The 21,302-nt window shown below is 35.3% G+C and overlaps 1 protein-coding gene and 1 pseudogene across 3 annotated transcripts in view; one reads left to right on the top strand and one right to left on the bottom strand.

Moving 5' to 3' along the window:
* Positions 1 to 21,302, top strand: part of STK3 (serine/threonine kinase 3) — a 296,968-nt gene that overhangs the window by 92,713 nt on the left and 182,953 nt on the right. The gene's annotated exons all lie outside the window — the stretch shown is intronic.
* Positions 16,731 to 19,680, bottom strand: LOC139436463 (ubiquitin carboxyl-terminal hydrolase 1 pseudogene; annotated as a pseudogene).

Here is a 21,302-nt window from a genome sequence, read left to right as displayed (position 1 = left end):
AGACATGTTTTAAAGAATGAAGTTAAACAAGACATAGCCAACATAAAAAAAAGTTTGTATTTTAGTTAAATTTCTGTAGAGTAGTAGTCTTCGGGTGTCCTAGAGGACTACATTAATTACACTGGAGTATGTTAACTTAATTTTCAGTATAACTTTTACATGAATAGAATCATTTTCATTTTTTCTGGGATCATTTAAATAGCATTTTTACATATAGCTGTACTAAATAATGAAAAGTAAGGGATAAATGATCAGAGGTGACTTTATAAGCTTTGCAATAAGGGCTTTATAAACTGAAGGTCACCATTTTAATAGGAAGACTTGTGAATCTCTTAAGTTCTATAATCAAATGAATGACATCAAAGGAAGAAGTAATTTAACATAACAATTGTGGCTTACACTGAACATATGGTCCTGTTAATAAGTTGTATTATGGTCTTGAAGGACTTTTATGTAGTTAGTAGATTTTGGTTCATTTGATACCCACAGTTTTTCTTAATTTTTATTAGTGAGTTGTTACAGTGGTTAACAAGAAATACACAGATTTAAGTTGCAATAGTTTTCCCAGAGTTATATGATCTAACTTCACAAGCTTCTTGGACATATGTAGATGCTTTTCTATTTTGCTTTAGTTATGACATACAATTGATATAGGCAAGCATGAAAGCTTGGGCAAATTTTCATTGCTTTTTCTGGATCTTGCTCCAGTTCTGTGGTATTTATGTAAAACAAAATTTTGTTACTTGGGAATGCATGTTGAAATTATCATGTGCACTATATTGCTGTAGGGCCCGTTGGCACTGCCACAAAGGTAATACACTGCCAGTAGGCCATTTCCTTGTCGGCTGCATTTACAATTTAATAGAAATATTACATGACTTTTTAAACAAGTGTTTTGGCAGGGAGGAAATGGCAGATTCCATACAAACAAGCGTAGCTTCCTTTCCTTAACCACACTTTAGCTACTCAAGAAATTGTACTTAGTTTCAAGTTTGGGGGTTATGGGGTTGAATGGGAAAATCAGGTTGAAACAGGACCGACATTGATATTTACTATAAAATAGTTATACATTTAAAAACTGCTGGATTTTGTTACTATATTGCCTTTAAGTGAGTGACAGCCAATATATTTCTGAGTTAGAGCTGAGGTTATTTTTATATAGTTCACCTGGCTGGGGAGACATGGTTTTGATTGATTGCAAAGGTCAGAACCACCAGATAGGCTCTAGGATGTTAAGTATGGCTTTTTATAGGTTTAGTATAGTTTTGGCTTTGCTGTGTAAATTGGTCCTTCATGGCATTTTCTGAAGTACTATTTTTTTTTTTTTTAATCTCAGTTATGATTGTGTCTACAAGATGAATCACTTTAGGGGTTAGAGAGTACAGAAGGAAAATTTGATAGCCTTGTTGGCTCTAACATAAAACATAGTGGGTTCCCATCACTTCTTTTGGTCAGTCTGCTTTTGTTCTTTATCATGTATTTCAAACTTGAGAGGTCACATTTGCATTTTTAAAAAATGTACTTGATGGTGGGGTGGGTGGGTTGTTATTCCAGGCTATCCACTCTTATTTTATTTAGTTCTCTGGATCTTAAATCATTTGTAGTTTTGCATAAAATACTGTCCTCTTTAATTCTAAAGTATTATATTCTTTTGGAAAGTGTCTACAGGGAAAAAGTTTTGCTTTCCTTTTCACCCTTTATTGTGGCCACAGTATACTTTCTACTGTAGATCCCAGCTATTTCTTCTGTAGGGTAAGAGAATGCTTTAGTTAGGTCTTTCCCCTCTATTTTCTTATTGCTTTTGACTTCTTAGCCAACTTACCTGGCAGCTGTAGTAAGTTATGCTGCTGTGGTGTGGTGGAAACTGGCATTGGGTGTGTTCTTATAGCCATCACAGCATTGGCTTTTGTTATTTACCATGTTTCAGTTTGTTGGTAATGGACATATGGACATCATATGTTCCACAGAGTACTGTACAAAGCCAATTTGAACTGTTTCCATTTGCCTGAAGTCCAATCATGATATTTATTTTTCCATGGCACTTACCCAGATTATCCATACCTCCTGCTTAGCTTGTGTCACTACCACCATGAACTGTATTTCTTCTGATTGCCCCCATTTTTTCACAGTATCTAATTGCCTTTTCCCCTTTAGCTTTCTTTGCACAGCACTGATTGATGTTTATGAAATATCCCAAGATCTTTTAGATAACAGATGCTCAGGTGCATAGTAGTACACTATTCAGTTTGAATTTTTATTTATTCATAAGGAAGGTTTTATATCCAGTCTCATAACCTGGAAATGAATATTCTATTGGAAAAGTTAGAAAAGTAACTATGCTTTTGGGTAGTACTACTTACTTTTTAGTAGCAGCAGTAACAGCAATGTGATCTTTTAGAGTCTCTTTGGTAGAGCAAATCATAATTTTATCCTAAATTTTGAAGATAAAATTCTAAAAACTCCCTTTTAGGTTTGAGAAAATATAGACTAATGTTTGTCATATCTGTTCTCCATCTGTCTAGCCTCTGTAAAGTTATTTGTAGGTACTTATTTTCAGAATATGAGTAAATGAGTTACCTTTATTTTGTGACATTAGGTGAGCCAACTATTACTGTGACTGGAAAGCTGTAATTTAAGCTTATTGACTCATGGGATTGCATTTCTTTGTTCATTTAGCAGATATTTACTGAGCACCTACTATGTGGAAGGAACTTCTTAGGTATTGGGGATGCAGTAGTAAAAAAAAAAAAAGATGAATATTCCTCTTTACTGAGCATATAATCTGAGGGAGAAAGTAATTAAGAATAGAAATAAATATAACATCTAGTATGATAGATAGGAATCAGAACTATAGGAGGGAAAAATAAAGCAAGGAAACAGGATAGGAAATCTCAAGGTTGGAGTGGGGTGGTTGATGATTTGTTTTGCATTGCCAGCGAAGGCCTCACTAAGAAGGTGACCCTCAAATAAAAACTTGAAGGAAGTGAGGCTATCTCAGTGAAGAATATAGCAGGTAGAAGCAACTGCATGTTCAGAAACCCTGAAGTAGGAGTGTGCTTGTCAACTTCTGATCTAGATTGAAGAACCTTGCAGGTCACAGTGAAGACTTATTCTAAATGAGGACTTCTGAGTAGAGGAGTGATATAAAAGTAGTAAGGGTGGAATCACATGGGATAGTTAGGAGACTTCTGCAGTAATCCAGGCAAGAGATGTTGGTGACCTGGGTGAGGATGGTAGTAGCAGTGAGGATAGTGAGGATTTGGTTGTTTTCTTTTAGGAGATACTGGGGATTGAACCCAGGGCCCTGTAAATGGGAAGCAGGCACTCAACCATTTGGACTACATCTGCTCCCAATTCTGGTATGTTTTGAAAGTAGAATTGACAGTATTTTTTGATGGATCAGGTATGTGAGGACATTGATGATGCAAGAACGCTACTTGATACAGCTTTGGAAGATGGCCTTTCTCCCTTCTGTCAAAATATAAGAGAGAAGGCAGAAAATTGGTGGAATATAGATTTTAGCCTTCCAGGAGGCCCAACTATAAGTGAAATGCTTGTTCATTTTAGAAAGAAAAGGTGTAAAGCAAGAAAGGAAAGTATAAAGAAAGTAAAAGTCACTTGTAATTGTACTACCTTGAGATTTACAGTTAACATTTTGGTATGTAGGTTTCCTGTTTGCTTTGCATACCCACCATACCAATGAGAACCTACTGTTTATTAAACAAAATTAAAATCATGAGATTATATTGGGGATTTTGTAATTCTTGTATTTAGTACTATATCTTGATCATTCCCCATACCCTTAAGTTTTTTGAGCCTTAAAAAAGTACAAGAATTGCTTATATGAAAAATTTCATATATATTTTGCTTTTATGATAAAGTTTTAGACCTGATAAAGTTTCTTTAAAACTAAGGTGAAACATTTAGGTAAAACAGCTGGTACTAGCCATTAATCCTAAAGTGTATAAAAATGTCCTTGGTTTTAATTTTTCATAATTTGTTATTTTCATCGTAAATTATACTTTTAAAAATATAAATACCCTGATGACAACTTAAATTATAGATATATAATTTAATTCTTCATGAATTTCTTTTTTGTGTTTCTCTCCTTCAAATATTATTTCTACTAGAATTTTTAAAACTCTATTAGAGGAAATCAGTTTTGAGCCTTAAGAAACATATTTACATTGCAATTTATACATCCTATCTTTAACTTTGTATCAGTAAGCGGTCTTAACCAGCTGAATGATTGCATCAAGCCTAATTAACCATATCAGAAAACATGCAATTAATAATGAACAGATTGTTAGATACTTCCTTCTAGCAGTACAATCATTCTAAAAAGAAAACATTCTAAATGTTTTTTTCATTTAAAATGTATTTCACCTGCCAAAAAATACAAATGTCGTTTTCTTAACCTTGATCACTGCTCTATGCATGTGCAGTAGAGAAGCATTCTGAGTATTCCCGGGTACTTAGTTTTTGGGTTGAGTGGAATTGTTTTCCAATTACCTGACTCCTCCTAGTGCCTCTTGAGCTGATGGCATTGTCTATTTATAAAAGTTTTGTAAATTTTCAAGAAGAAAAGATCTGAAAAGCTCCAAGGAGGAATGGGGAAAAGATGGACAGAACAACAGCAAATACTTATATTTAGGGATTTGCAGGAGAAGGATGAAAGAGTTGTGAGACAGTAGTAGAAGAATTAGGAGAATATGTTGTTTAGCCAAGGGAGCAAAGAGTTTTTTTTTTTTTTAATATATTTTTAATTTATTTTAAAAAGATACATAGATCAAACAAAATGTTACATTAAAAAATATAGGAGGTTCCCATATGCTCCACTCCCCACACCCCCACTTTTCCCACATCAACAACTTCTTTCATTAGTGTGGTACATTCATTGCAATTGATGAATACATTTTAGAGCACTGCTACACAGCATGGATTGTAGTTTACACTCTTTCCCAGTCCATTTATGTGGGTTATGGCAGGATATATAAGGTCCTGCATCTCTCTCTGCAATATCATTCAGGATATCTCCAAGTCCCAAAAATGCTCCCATATCACACCTCCTTTTCCCTCTCCCTGCCTTCAGCAACTCCCATGGTCATTGTCTCCGCAATAATGATATAAAAAAAAAATTTCCATTGCTAGAGTCACAGTAATTCTATAGTAGAATACCAGTGAGTCCACTCTAATCCATATTTTATTCCTCCATCCTGAGGACCTTGGGGTGGCGATTTCCACTCCACATCTCAACTGAGAGGGGGGAAAGAGTTATAAGAAGGAGGTGATTGATTACCTTTTACAAATGCTTGTCTTTTTTTTTTTGCCTTTAGTTTGAATAGTATGAAGAGGTCATCAGATTGGGAGATCATGGTTAATTTTTAGGAGTATAGTTCATTGAGTGGTGGGGCAGAGCCAATTTCTGAAGGATTAAAGAATGAATGGGAGGTAGGGAAATGGAAGCAGCATGAGTAGACACTACTTGAGGTATTTGGAAGTCAAGGGGAGCAGAGAAGTTGTGGGAAAAATTTGAGATCAGGATTTAGAGAAGGTGTTAATAGTATGAGGGACTTAATCTGATTTTAGAATGAGATGAAAGACTCAGAGAAGATTAAAGATGTAAGGAATGGAGCCATTGGTGATAAATAATGAAACTGGGCCCAGTCAAGGTAGAAAGAAATGAGAGTGTAAAGGCGGTCATTAGCCATGGGGGAAAATGGTTTTAAGGTGTATTCTGTTTATAGCATTTTCATGCCCCCAACATCAAATGCTGTATTTAGGAGCTGATCACTTAATGTTGCAGAAGAAGTACAAAGGATTTTATGTGGTTGCCAGACTTAAGCAGAGCCAGTATGGGTTAAGGAGCTGTACTTGATATAGGAATGCTGGTTAGCTATTGTGGTTTGTTCATTTACTTACATAGTATTTAGAAACCTCCTAAACAACTGTATTCTGACTTGCTCTAAAAATAACTGAGAGTGAAACTAATTACTGAAACACTTCACCCAACCCTTTTGATATTAGACATACAGATTAGAAGGCATATAGAATGTACAATATTTTTATTCATAGATTTGTGAAACTCATGAGATGCAAGAAAACCATGTATCTGTGTTTAGGCTGAATGATATTTAAATCATTCCAGGAACCTAGGGGACTTATTTTCCTAAAGATTTTCAGAGAAAAAGATAATTTTTTTTAGGGTGTGTGGGGGGATAATAACACTTTAGTTGTAAAGTTCTTTGTCATAGCACATACAGTGTAGATCCACGAACAATCTTGGTCTGTGATGTAGAATCTGTGGAATGCATTTTCCACAAACCATGTTCATTTTAACTATTTTTATTCATAAAGCACTTTGTGTCTTTTTCTTCAATTGTTAAACATTTGACTGTTTTAAAAGGTTGACCTAAACTCCGTGCCTTTGAACCAGTAAAGATTACATATGTCATGCCCCCATTCTCTGAGTGCTGTCAATATATAATATTTAAACATTTATTCCAGTAATTTAATTCCGTATTAAAATTATTAATGACAGTTTTCTTTTTTGTTGTTATAAATGTGTACTTGACATATAGTAATCATTCCCCATAGGAACCTTTTGTAACACATTTAATGGACATTTATAAGATAAACATAAGGCATGATAAAGAAAACAAAAAGACAGACTTCTAATAGTAAAATAAATATTTAAGACAAAGAAATGGAAAATATGAACTTTTCTCTTGCTTTTGGAGTATTTTATGGCTTTTCTTTTGAGGTATTAGCAGAAAGTGCCCCTCATAGTTTCTTCCAGTAGCTTTTTATTTGTGGTAAAGAGGTTTTAGACTCTTGGCTGTTATAATTGATGTTTTGGGAACTGATTGTGATCTCTTCATTTATTGACATATGCTTCCTAAACTATAGGATAAATGCTTTAAGTTTGGCATATTAGTAATTTCTTCTGCTTCTATGTTTTTTGCCTTAAAAAATGAAAATGAAATGGTAATCTCTGATAGCTAAAATTTCTAGCCTTATGATATTTTTTAAAAAATTTGCTTTTCTCCTATGGATCCAGTTCTTGATTCCCATTTTGTCTTCCATTGTGAAGAATTTTTCGGAATTTTTCTGATTCATCACAAATTGAACTTCTTGTTGGGTCCATAAATATATGCATGAGTCTTTTTGTAGTATTTTTACACATTATGTGTAAAACATGTATAATGTTTATAATTTGTGGAGTTAAATGTACAAGGTAGTTCTTTAGTTGCCGTTTTGTGTATATTTTCTTCAAGATTACCTCCTTTTATTCCAGTTTGACACATATATGTTGAATGTCAAAATAACATTTATAGGGAAACGGACTTTGGCCCAGTGGTTAGGGCGTCCGTCTACCACATGGGAGGTCCGCGGTTCAAACCCCAGGCCTCCTTGACCCGTGTGGAGCTGGCCCATGCGCAGTGCCGATGCAGGCAAGGAGTGCTGTACCACACAGGGGTGTCCCCGGCGTAGGGGAGCCCCACGTGCAAGGAGTGCACCCATAAGGAGAGCCGCCCAGCGCGAAGGAGGGAGCAGCCTGCCCAGGAATGGCGCCGCCCACACTTCCTGTGCCGCTGACGACAACAGAAGTGGACAAAGAAACAGAAACAAGACGCAGCAAAAAGACACAGAAAACAGACAATGGGGGAGGGGAGGGGAATTAAATAAATAAAAATAAATCTTAAAAAAAAAACAAAACATTTATAACTTGGATATACAAAGTAAGGTTTTAGTTGCCATTTTTCATATATATTTTCTACCCAAGTTAACTTTTGGGGGGAGATGACTTTGTGGTAGATGAATGATATGATTTCATGTTGAATTTAAAAGAAATAAATTATTAAAATGAATAATTAAAAGTAAACCTAAAACCCCAAACCTGGGCATATTATTTGATTCTAACATAGTATCTTAAATATTTACCAGATCATGTGGCATGTATAATTATCATGGCATTGAAATTTTCCTTTATGTCTACTATTCTAAGTATTTTATGTGTATTAATTTATTTAATCCTTATAACAGTACTACAAAGTGGCTGTTGTCACTATTATCTATAGTTTATAGATGATTAAAGTGAGGAATAGAGAGGTTAAATAGTTAGTAATTGACAGAACCAGGGTTAGAACCCAGGCAGTAGACTCCAGATCCTGGCCTCCTAAGCAAGATGGAGGATGATGATTTTTTCATCCTTGCACAAAGTAGGTAGGTTACCAGTAAGTGTATATACTAAACCAAATTGAAAAGAACATTTTATACATTGAAGCAACTGGAAAATTCAGGTGATATAGCTGAATGTTTGGTCTGTGAGAAAGTTTAGAGGGCATAAATAAAATATATAAGACCAGACACAATTTATAGACATTATCTTTGTAATACTTTGGTATTTTTAGAGCGAAACATGTTCCAAAGACAGTCATAATATGGGTTCTCTGTATGTAAAATTTAAGCCTGCACAATAAATTCTTCAATTTAAAAGTGTCTCCCTCTCCCCCACCCCACTCATGCTGGATACTCAGAGTGTGCCGAAAGTTGTCAATTTTCCAGAGTTCTGGACACTAACCTTAACTACCACCTAATGTTCCATGAAGTCCACTTATTTCTTTAAGAGTTTAATCATCTTCAGTAACCCTTTACTCTTAAATTATACGGTTTGTTAATGCAGAAAGCATCCTTTTGATTTACTGAAGCAGTTGTTTTGAAAACTTGGGAAATTATTACAGGTATTCCTATACTCAAACCCCCTTATTTTTGGTTTGCTAGAGCCAGCTGAAGGGATGGCGATATTGTCCAAGTAATTATTAGCCTGATGACATGGAGATGAGAAATTTTGCGGACAACAAATTCTTTAGCCATAATTTCATTACAATGTCAAATATATGATATTAAGGAAGATGTCTTCCCCAAAGCAGTAAAACATTTATATCCAAAAATGTCTCATCAGTGAGTTTTCCAGCATTTTGTTCTCACATAAAAGAAGATTTTAACTCCTGCTGTCTTTGCATGTATAGAAATAAATGCATTAATTTCTTAGGACATTTTATTGAATTCTTGGCATTTTCATTTGTATGTACCTCTAATTAACTGTGCCCTTGCTTTGCTTCTCCTAGCAGTATTTCCCCTCCCCCCAGATGGCTTCAGACAGTAGTTCTAGGTGTTAAGTCCCCTTCAAAGGAGTTTTCGCTTCTCTTCAAACTCTGATTTCATAGGTAATGTTTCTAAAAGTTAGGCAATGGAACAAAATGTTACAAGAGAAGTTTCTCATCCTAGAGAACTTGATTATACATTCTCTAATTGCATTTTTCCTTGTCAATAATATATGTACTTAGCGTTTTATGCATGTTCTTCAATTTGAGTTTTTCTTTCATATTTAAACACAGTGTTGACTGGCTTTTGATTTAATGAATTTCTATAATTGTGGCTAAAGATTTTATATTAAACCTAATGATATCTGTTTATGTCTAATTGTTGCTTTTCATGAGTTAGTACTTTCTTTTTTCCTTTTCTATACATTTTTAAATAGAAAGTAATATCACAGTGAAGTTAATATAGGTTTTCAAATATGTGTCAAAATGAAGCCCTTTCCTGAGATGAAAAGTTATCTCTAAGTCGTGTATTTAATAGGGATATAGGAGGAAGAGTTTCTGGTTCAAGGATGCCAGGAACTGGAGCCTTCTTTGGATGTCTCTCCATTCTATCAATGAGTTATTTCTTTCATGTGAAAGGCATGAATGCTTTTAAAGTGCTAGGCCATAAGTAGGACAGTGTAGGAGAAAGGAGGTAAGTGGAAGAAAGGGAGGAGTGGGATATCTACGTGGGTATGTTAGGGAGTGGTACTGTGCTAACCATCGGTGGTGCAACGTTGTTCATTTTGTTGTAGAACCTCTATTTCCTTACTTACTCATTGATTTCTGAGGTAGTCACTTGACTAGCTATGTAGAGTACCCTAAGAGCACATGGTAGACAGTGCTCTAAAATTTTCACATTGAATTTTGGAGGACTGCTGCTTTTTAGTCAAACAATTATTTTAGATAAATCTCTTTTCACTGCCGTGTGACTAATTAAGATGTACAGAGGGCATGTTATCCTGCACTTGAACTACCAATTACATCCTTCTGAGACCCAGCTAAAGATGTTTTTGGGCTTGGCATTATGTGTCGTTAGTGTTAGAGGATTCTTCCCTGGGTCACAGAGCCTCAAGATACTCTATTATTGGGTTCCTATAACTTAACTGGTTTTAGTAGGAAGAGAGAGTTACTTCTTACTCTTCTGGGAAAGCAATTCAGAATTAGAAATCTAGGTCAATAGTTTTGCTGTGCTTTTATTTAAGAAGTGGAGAATATGACAATTTTTTCAAAACTAATATTTCTGAAAATTAGAGAATAGAATTTAAATATATTCTTAGCTAATACATTGCTTAAGAGGTAACCAATAATGAATTTAAGCTAGTTTGTAGTTAAATTTTTTGTTAATTAACACCTCATTTAATTTGGAATAAGATGTAAAATATTGTATACCTTCCAGAATAAGCAAATATTCAAGTCTTTTGATTTTAAGCCTGTTTTAAAAAAATCATAAGAAAAGATTCATTCGGCATGTGTAATCAAGTAGCAGAAGTAGTTTGAAAGCTGGACACAATTGAAATCTAATTGGAATTAAATAGAAAACATTTTATTTCATATTTCTAAATGAGGTTTTAATTAAAGTAAAATTGGCTCATCTTTTTTTGACATGTCTCTGAGAAGGAAATTCGAAACACACTTCATTTGATGGTTGGCTTTCTTTGACTTTGATTAATCACTTCCAAAGTAAGCAGTAGATTAGTACAGTGATTTCATAATTTTATACAAGTGAGATTATTTGAAACTCAACTATCATAACTATAAAGGAAGTTTTGTATTGATCAAGTTTATATAATCCTATGTATTTTTCTTTTTTTGGTATCAAATACAAGTGCTCATGTACAAAAAAGATTCTATTTTTTTTTTTTCAAATATAATTTAATAGGGAAATTCTAAACTACAAATGTTAGTTTCAAAGACATTTATCTATTAATATTGAAAACTAAGTTTTTGGAAAAACTTGCTCGTGAAACCATCCTGTGGTTAAGGATTGGAAAGAATCCAACTAATGGAGCTGAGGGTAAGTTACTATTCCACACAAATGAACCAGCATGTGTTTCCCTAGAGCACTGCTAAAAATAAAACTTTGAACTGTCTGAAAGATTTGAAATGACAAAGGAATTTATTTATGATCAGAATAAAAGAACTGTCATCTAACTGCAAGATTAAATTGCCCATAAGTTTAGAAACTTTCCAGGTGTCAAACTTGAAACAAAGAAATTATTTTCTAATGTGAATGAATAATACCAAAGAATGTATATCTTACCATATATATCTAGAATCCTTATTTGAGAACAAATTACTTTACCTTTTCTTGAAGATTCTTATAGTCTTATCAAGAACATCAGTTTATATGTAATATTTATCTAAACAATTCTTATGTACTCATTTCTTAGATTTAGACTTTTTAACAGAACAAAGTGTTTTGGCAGTTACCACATGAAACAAATAGAAAAATGTCTAATAATTAACTTTTATATTAAGAAGCACTTGCTTCATCTCTTTTAAGAGTAAAAAAATGAACTGTTTAATGATAGAAGCCAAGTACTTACATTTTCTTTTAATAGTAAAATAAGAGAGCAAAAGTTATTGGATTTTTTTGTAGAGGCAATTTCATTCGGTTTATAACAGTAAAACCCACAATTAGGTTTATTGGGAAAAGTTAAGCTTTATATATTGTTACCAGTTGCATAACTTTTTCCTTTTTTTATTGTGAATTTAAATTTCTTTTGTACTTGATTTTTAATTTTAAGCTGCATACATTCAAAATAAGGTAAAATTAAAAAGAAAAAGCCTATCAAAGTCTATACTTGCTCAGCTTTCTTATTTTGACTTGTCTTTTATTATATATTCATTCCATTTTTAAAATGATGCTGCAAATTTAATGAAACCACTTTGTTTTTTTTAACAAGGAAGTGTTGCCAATCAGTCTAAATTTGGTACAGTTAAAATTTGATGGTCTACAGACAATTTATAATCCTTTTCTTGTTATAAAATATTGTCAAATTTATAGTAGTATAAGTTAGAAAGTTTATGGAAACATTGTTTAAGGTGGTTTAAAATAGAACTAAATCTTTAATTTGAATTTGATGGCACCTGTTTCCATTTTGTTCCCCAGGCAACACCACTGGTACCAAAATTGCCTTTAGACCACCCTGGTTTTTTGAGAAGAATGAAATCATTCTGGCTTTTTAAAATTTCATCCTTTTACTGGCTAAATATTTAAACAGAGCTATAAAACATCTGTCAGAATTTGTGAAGTTAGTTTGGAGTAGAACAGTTTAGGACACACAATTGAAAGTTTTGCATAAAAAATCCCTGAGTAATTTTAGTTTGTCTTTTTTAGTTATGCTAACTTTTTTTTACTAGAATTAGAAATAAAAAGTAAGAATGGAAAAGTAACTGACAGTGACAAGAAATTAGAAGAAAGAAATATGGACTTAGAAAGTTGTCTTGGAAAGCTATGACTTCTTTCATTTACTTATTGACAAATTGAGCTAAATAAACCCAGCATGATCTTTTATTTTTTTCTGGAAGGTTCTGAGAAGTTACAGTATGAGAATTAAGGTCTACACTATTGAGACTCTTGCAGGAAAAAGGTAGAGCTGACACAAATTTTATCTTTTCTAGTAGGGCAGCATTTTTTCCCCTGTTCCTTCATTGATTAATGTGTTTGCCACATCATGGGATGTCATGTTTCTCTCTGTTTTAGTTGTAGGTAATTGAGACTTAGATGCAGTAAAACAAGTGTCTGAAAATTATTAATCTTCTGTGCCCAGAGACTAGAATTGAGTGCTTACAATGGGCAAACTGAGCCAGCCATGTAAGATTAACATGTATTCTTATGACAGTTTCCTTCATCAGGTTAGTCTTAGTACTGTGTTCTCCAAAGGAAAATTCATATGGGAAAATTTGGGTTTACTTTGAAAGAATTGGGTCTACAGACCAACAAATCTTGTTTTATTTAAATTTGCCTTGTGTTTTTATATAGGTTTATATCTTGCCATGGAGATATTTATAGGAGACTGAACCCCTAAACCTGACTTGATTAGGTAGAACTTTAGATATGACTAACAAAGACACTGAATTTTTGACATCTTTAATTAAAAATGATATTCTACTGTTCTCTACTATAAAATTTACTTATTCTTTTAGTACATAAATCATTAAAAAAAATGAGGAGTATGCAGCTCAAGGATCACCCCTCTCTTCTAAGTTTATTCTCTGTGTATATACTAGGCTAGTATAGAAGTTATCTTTGGTTGAATCAGAATTTTTCAGTATGACTTTTGACTATTCATGTGTCAGGGCAGGGAGCAAATTTCAAGATAAAAGGAGAAAATTCTGTTTCAATAGAACGCTATTTGAATAGGGAGTAAATTTTCTTCCTGGATGAACCAATTCTTAGTGGAAATTAACTTCTTTACTGTGTCCTCTCATTTGAAAGGGACTGGAGGAACCTGTGCTGAAGTTTCCATATAAATCCTGGTGGTTTATATAACAGCTTATTTCAGTGTGATTAAAGTCCCTGGTAGCATTTAAAATTTTGGTTCCTGCTTCTTTGGGTGATAATGTGGTGAAATGGAAAGAATGGGCTTTTAAAAATCCCTTTAGGTTTAGCTTTCTATCCTCTATAAACCATATCTCTGTGATGTATAACCTCTTTGATCCTCAGTTTTATCATCTGTAAAAAGAAAGGATAATAATACCTCTCAGGGTAGTTGCAGTAGAAACTGGGGAAAGGTACTTTACATAGCATCTGGCACACAGTAGGAAGTTAATAAATATTAGTATACATTCATCCTTACAACTCTTCATACTTTAATGAATTTGCCTTCTTAATGGTTAGCCAGAAAGTAGTGTAAATGTAATTACAAGAATGTTGTGTTCTAGTAGGATTTAGGGTAGGATTTGGTATCCATGTTTCTAGGAATGTTTTTAGTTAAACATATCAACTATAGGAATACCTTTAAGAAAAAAACCCAAAGCCAGTGATTATATTTTAATCACTTATGCTTTAGTTGAAGTTCTTAAGTCATTTTAATTTCTTTTCAGTCAAGATGGAAAAATTTTCTTATGCATAGTGATAAAAGGTCTTGTTAAAGGGAATATCTTATGTGAGGTATCTATATATTGATTCAAACCAAATAACTTTGGGCTAAATTGAGTCAAGCCTTGATTTTGAAAGAGGCAAGGACAATCTGTGCTTAAAATATGGAATATAGTCTGACTTTTTTTACAGCAATACTAAAATTAACCTATATTTATGAAATATTCCCAAGTTAAACAAACAGTTCTATATAAATTATTTTCTTTAAACCTCACAATTAGGCTGTGAGATTGGATAGGTACTCTGATCACCATTGGACAGAAGCGGAAGTTTGGACTGTGGTAATATGGGGTCATTTCCATTGGAGTCTAGAGTTGTAGTTCAGTGCTGTTCCTTTTTTTTTTTTTTTTAAATCAATTTTATTTAAACATATTCACAAACCATACAATCCATCTAAAATGTACAATCAGTGGCTTTTGGTATAACCAAAATTATTTGTTCACTCATTATAACAATATTAAAGCATTTCTACTACTCCAAAAAGAAAAGCCCCCTTCCCCTTAGTAGTCACCACTCAATCCCTCTGTCCTTCCTTACCATACATAACCACTAATCTAATTCCTTTTCTATAAACTTATTTTTATTTACATTTTGTATAGATGGAGTCAAACAATATGTAGTACTTTGTGTCTGTTTTTTTTTCATTTAGCATAATTCCTTTTTTTAAAACAGTTGATGGAAGTATTATTATATTACGTTTCCCTACAGTCCATAGTTTATGTTAGTTGTATTTTTGCCCAAATATCACCCTATTATTAACATTTTATAACATTAACATATATTTGTTCTGTTTCATGGGAAATCATTCTTATATTTCACCTATTAACCACACTTGTCCATACAAGAGCGTGTACATGTTTCATCCTTTAGTTTTCCTTCTAGTGGTAAATACGACCTTAAACTTTACCTTTCAATCACTGTGCTATCCTTATATTAGCGCTGCTAATTACAGTCACTATAATGTGCTATCATCACCATATCTAAACTTTTACAATCAACCTTATTACAAATTCTGCACAAAGCCTCAGCTTCTCATTCTGTATCCTCATTCTCTATTCTGGTGATCTGTATTCTAGCTATTAACTCCATGAGTTTGCTCCTTATAATTAGTTATGTTAGTGAAATCATACCTTATTTGTCCTTTTATGTCTGGCTTGCTTTACTCAATATAATATCCTCAAGGTTCATCCATATCCCCATATGTTTCATGACTTCATTTCTTCTTACAGCTGAATATTATTCCGTTGTATGTATATAGCACAATTTGTTGATCCATTCATCAGTTGATGGATACCTGAGTTGTTTCCGTCTTTTGGCAATTGTGAATGTCACTATAAACATCAGTGTGTAAATGTCTGTTTGTGTTCCTGCCCTCAGTTCTTCTGGGTACTAGGATTGTTGGATCACATGGAAGATTTATATTTAACTTCCTTAGGAACTGCCAAACTGTCTTGCACAGTGACTGCAACATTCTACATTAACCACCATATATACATATAAAATTCTTCCAAGGATAGGAGGGGACTATCTAGGTTAAGTGAGACACTTTTGAAAGTATTTCAAGGCACCAAATAAAGACCATTGTGAATACACACATCTAGATTCTTTATGCTGGTAATGTAGCCCATCAAAGATTTGGCTTCACATCTGTGTTATAGAACTAAATGTACTGAACAGATTCTGCTTTTTAGCTGAAAAAACACAGGACCTGTAAACATTATATGGGTAATTGCTCCAAAATATGGAGGATACAAATACAAGCACTTTATTTTAAAAAGCAAACACAGGGAAGCGGACTTGGCCCAACGGATAGGGCGTCCACCTACCACACGGGAGGTCTGCGGTTCAAACCCTGGGCCTCCTTGACCCGTGTGGAGCTGGCCCATGCACGGTGCTGATGTGCGCAAGGAGTGCCGTGCCACGCAGGGGTGTCCCCCACATAGGGGAGCCCCATGGTCAAGGAGTGCGCCCTGTAAGGAGAGCCCCCCAGCGCGAAAGAAAGTGCAGCCTGTCCAGGAGTGGTGGCTGCACACACGGAGAGCTGACGCAGCAAGATGACGCAACAAGAATAGACATAGATTCTTCATGCCGCTGACAACAATACAACAATGGAAGCGGACACAGAAGAAGATGCAGTGAATAGACACAAAGAGCAGACAACTGGGGCCGGGGGAGGGGGTGGGAAGGGGAGAGAAATAAATAAAAAATAAATAAATCTTTTAAAATAAAAGCAAACACAAAGATAGGTATAAATTCAAGGTGTTTAAATGCTTCCATCTTGGATAATTCATTTAAGAACTTATACATGGTTGTTCTCAGAAGCTAATGCATCACTAGTCTCCAGTAAGGAAATTGAATTCTAAAAATTAACATGGTTTTCAGTAGTTCAAATGTCGCTGTTTATATAAAAACCTCGAGAGAGCAATCATTCCCTTAGCTTCAAAAGATAAGCTGAAGACTCTTTGCTGTAATTAAATTTACCAATATTTGTCCCTGTAAGGAATACATGTAGGAGATATAGAAGAGGAAAGAGAATTTAAAAACTCCTTCTTTCATTTCTTAGTCATCAAAAAGTAGCCACTTCCCCTCGTACTCCTTTAAGCTTTGTACTACATACAAAATTTTGTTCTCAAATCCACTAATGTTAATGCCTGTTTGGTTAATGAATTTCTTTTTCTATATTAGATTCATGGGCCCCATTAGTATTGTTAGTCTCAGAATTTCTATTTTTTAGCAAATGCTGTACTGGCAGCCTTGTTAGGATTAGATGATTTGTTGTATAGCTCATAATCTGCTTAGTTCTTTTGTCCTCCAAGAAGTCCAATAGCTTCTACCTTTTTGTTGTTGTTGAAGACTTTACTTGACTGTTTATTTCCACTGACTCTAATTGACACTTCTTTGTTCATGATTTTCAGTCACTCCCCGTGCTTCCTTCTCATTCCGTGGTTCTGGCTTACCTATTTCACACATTTGGTCAACCATAAAATTTTCCTTATCTGGTTCTAAACTGTTAAGATCAGTGACTTTAACAGAAGCAGTATAATGCCCACTAGTAATTGTAATGCCACTATGCATCACAACTGCAAATAATATAGCAGTCGTTGGTTGGCTTTTTGCTCCATTCTTCTAGTATCAATTTAAGGGGTATTCATCCCAGGGTCCATAGAATGGAAGAATAAAATATGGACTAGAGTGGACTTACTGATATTCTACTATAAAACTATTGTGACGAGTAATAGAAGAAATTTTAGCATCGAGGTGGAGAAAGTGGCCACAGTAGTTGCTGAGGGCAGGGAGAGGGTAGAAGAGATGTGATGTGGGGGCATTCTTGGGATTTTGAGTTCTCCTTAATGATATTGCAGGGTCAGATGCTGGACTTTATATATCCTGCCATAACCCATTGAATGTACTGGGGGTGAGTGCGGACTATAGGGTAAACTATTATCTGTGTAGTGCAGCAGTTCCCAAAATGTGTTCACCGAGTGTGGTGAGTGTGCCGCAATGATAGGGGAGGTTATTGGTATGGGATGAGTGGGGTGGGAGAGTGGGAGGTATACAGGAACTTCTTATATTTTTTAGTGTAACTTTTTTTTGTGATGTATATATCTTCAAAAAACACAATTTACAAAAATGATGTGGTGGGAAGTGGGTTATATGGGAACCTCATGCTGTTTTTTTATGTTTTTTAATGTAACATTCCTTGTGATCTATTAACTTTTATTAAAAAAAAAAAATTAAGGGGTGTTAATAAAGGAGTGTTGATCTTGTGAAGTCCAGGACCAAAACAGTCAAACTCCAGGCCACTAGCAGCAAAGCACTTCAGTTGAATTGTTATAACTTCAGGCATTTTGTCAAATAGTAGACTTCATTCAACTTCATTATAATGATGGTAATTTTCACAGAAATATTTATCCTGTCCTACAGTTCTCTCCACTGAAGCAAATTGCAAAATTGCCCAACTCAGTGTCTTCATTTCTGTTTTTGATTCTTCAGGAATTTCAGAGCTTTTCTCTACTTTGGAAAGCTCATCTTTTACTGGCACACTGATGTCCTGAAAATCTTCTCTTCTTTCTGTTAAACTTTCACATTCCAAGCAAGGAGTTCTTAATACCAGCTGACCTTGAAATAATTTCTCCACTAGTTTAAAACCAGTTTTCTCCACAACTTTGTTTCTGAACTTAACTTCATTAGCATTAATGGATTTAACATTATTCTCTGGAGATTTAAGTTCACAACCATTAACCTTTAAATGGTTGCCATTTTCACACTTCCCCAAGTCTTCTTCAAGATGATATTCTTTTTTTTTAGATTGTTCTTTGGGTCCTTAGTTTGTTGTTATTTTTCCCAGATTACAGACTTTAGAAAGAATGCTGGGTTGCTTATTTGCAGACTTTAAGCAATTTATTTTAACTCTTGATTTCTTTTGTGAGGGCATTGCACTCTCCTTTTCAGAAGCATGCTTGGGGATTATTTTAGGAGGAATTTCTAACATATCACCTGTAGCTTTTCTTTTTGATCTAGTTTGTCTCTGGTTCTCTTCCAATGGCTGATATTCCTTGGATACTTCAGCTTTTTTCTTCATCTTACCAAAGTCAATGTCACTTTTTCTTTTCCCATTTCCTTTTGGGAGTTTTTCTTTACGATCTTCAAAATGCTTTATAATTTCAGTCTCTGAGCTGTTAATTTCACTCATTTCTTCTTCTGATGAGGGATTTCTTCTCCCTTAGTATAGTAGATAATTCTTCCACATTTCTCACTTCTTCCTTTTTTAGGAGTTGGTGTGTTTCTTGAATGTTTCCCAAAATACATTGTAATATTTCCTGTGTATCATGCTGTAGATATCCTCCATACATAGGGCTGAGTTCCCTGAGTGTGGTAAGCAGTTGCCTTGGCTGACTAGCAAGTTCATCAGTATATTTCTCTGGATTTAAGAAAACACTAGCCTGAAGCTGTTCGACTGAAATGGTTAAGGACTGTAAACTGGGTATTAGTTCATAACTTGCCAAAGGATCTTCTTTGCAGTTTCCCTTATCTACTTTTTGGTTGGCTTCATCCTTTAGGGCATCTTTCTTCCTTGAAATAATAAGTGCTTCACTCCAAATTTAAAATCAGGACAAAAGTATAATATCTGCTGTATACTATTAAGGTAACAAGTACTGCTGAAATTATTCAGTCCCACAAATGGTAGCAAGTTTTATCTCTTCTCACAGTTTATGGGGGAGGACTGTGCTGCAGGAACAACTTGATCATTTCAAATCCTCTGTATTTGTAAGGTTTTTCTTCATTTTCTTGAGAATCTGTAAAATCAAAAGCCCTTTTAGTTTCCTTTTTCTGAAAAAACTTCCAGGAAAGTCCGTTTTTCTTTGATGAATTACCTCTTGAAAGCCTGTTACTTTCACTAGGTGTGATACCAAGTGTATTAGTCATCCAAAGGGGTGCTGATGCAAAATACCAGAAATTGTTTTTTGTTTGTTCTAAAGATTATTTATTCCCCCCCCCCCCCATTCCCCTTGTTGTCTGCTCTGTGTGTTCTTCTGTGTTGCTTGTATTCTCATTAGGTGGCTCCAGGAAGTGATCCTGGGACTTTCTGGAGTGGGAGAGAGGCAATCACTCTCTTGCGCCACCTTAGGTCCCTGTTCTGCTACATCTTCTTGTTTTCTCTCCTCTGTGTCTCTTGTTGTGTCATCTTGCCGTGCCAGTTCTCCATGTTTGCCAGCACTCCTGCACGGGGCGGCTTTCCTGCACGGGACAGCATTCCCACCCAGGGTGGTGCTCCTGTGGAGGTCACATTCCCACGTGGACCGGCACTCTACATGGGCCAGCTTGCCACAATGGGGCACCTTACCTTCACCAGGAGGCCCTGGACATAGAACCCTGGACCTCCTATATGGTAGACAGGAGCCCAATTGGTTGAGCCACATCTGTTTCCCTGTTTGGTTTTTATAAAGGGTATTTATTTGGGGTAGAAGCTTATAGTTACCAGGTCATAAAGTGCAAATTATTTCTCTCACCAAAGTCTTTGCCACACATTGGAGCAAGATTGGCTGCCAACATCTACCAGGGTTCAGGCTTCCTGGGTTCCTCTCTTCCTGGGGCTCATTTGTCTCTGGGCTCAGTTCCTCTGTTTTCTCCACGAGGTCAGCTGTATGCCCTGAGGCTTTCTAGGCTTTGCCACAAGGCCGGCTGTAGACTATCAGGCAACCAGCTCTGTCTCTTTCCCCAGGGCTCGATTCTCTCTGGGATCAGCTGCTCTGCTCCTCTGTGTGCTTACTTCCCAGGATCCAGCTCAAAACTTCAGCATCAAAACTCAAACTTTTAAGCAACTAACTCCTCTGCTCTGCCATGTAGTTTTATCTTTGAGTCCTAATGATGTGGCCCAATCAAAGCCCTAATCATAACTTAATCATGCCCAGGTACAGACCAGTTTACAAGCATAATCCAAAATCTATTTTCGGAATTCATAAATCATATCAAACTGCTACACCAAATCCCAAAGAGTTCACAAAGAATTTGAAGGGAAAAGGTGGAATTACCAATTATATCATTACTGAGAATATAACATCTTGTACCTGGATTTCTTACATCTGGATTGTTACATCAAAAATTGTTTCTCCTGGTCATGGCCCAAAGCAAAGTCTGTGGTAGTGATGCCAACGAATCCAACCAGGATTGGTATGGGTATGGCAGGTGAATCCCTGCAGCTAGCCGGATGCTCCCTGAACCCAAGGAAAAGCTGGTCAGCTTGCTCTCCCTATGGGAGAGTGACCATCTGCTCTCAGGCAGGAACCCAGACTGCCACTTGATCCTGCTTTGTGCCCACACTAACTACATTCCCAAGTGGTGGCTGCCTGGGTCCACCCCAGAATGGAGAGGAGGGCAGAAGAAGTGGTTCCGCTTGCAAAGCACCTGAATTACTAAGGTATTTTGAATTGTTTTTTTCATTTGTTTGCTTGTTGTTTGTTTTTCTGTTTTTAGGAGGCACCAGGAACCGAACCCTGGACCTCTCATGTGGGAAGCGGTTGCTCAACTACTTGACATACCTCCCCCTT

Source organism: Dasypus novemcinctus, chromosome 14 (assembly GCF_030445035.2).
Source record: "Dasypus novemcinctus isolate mDasNov1 chromosome 14, mDasNov1.1.hap2, whole genome shotgun sequence".
Classification (NCBI taxonomy): Eukaryota; Metazoa; Chordata; class Mammalia; order Cingulata; family Dasypodidae; genus Dasypus; species Dasypus novemcinctus.
Note: the sequence above shows the minus strand (reverse complement) of the source record. Positions and strands in the feature narration are given on the sequence as shown.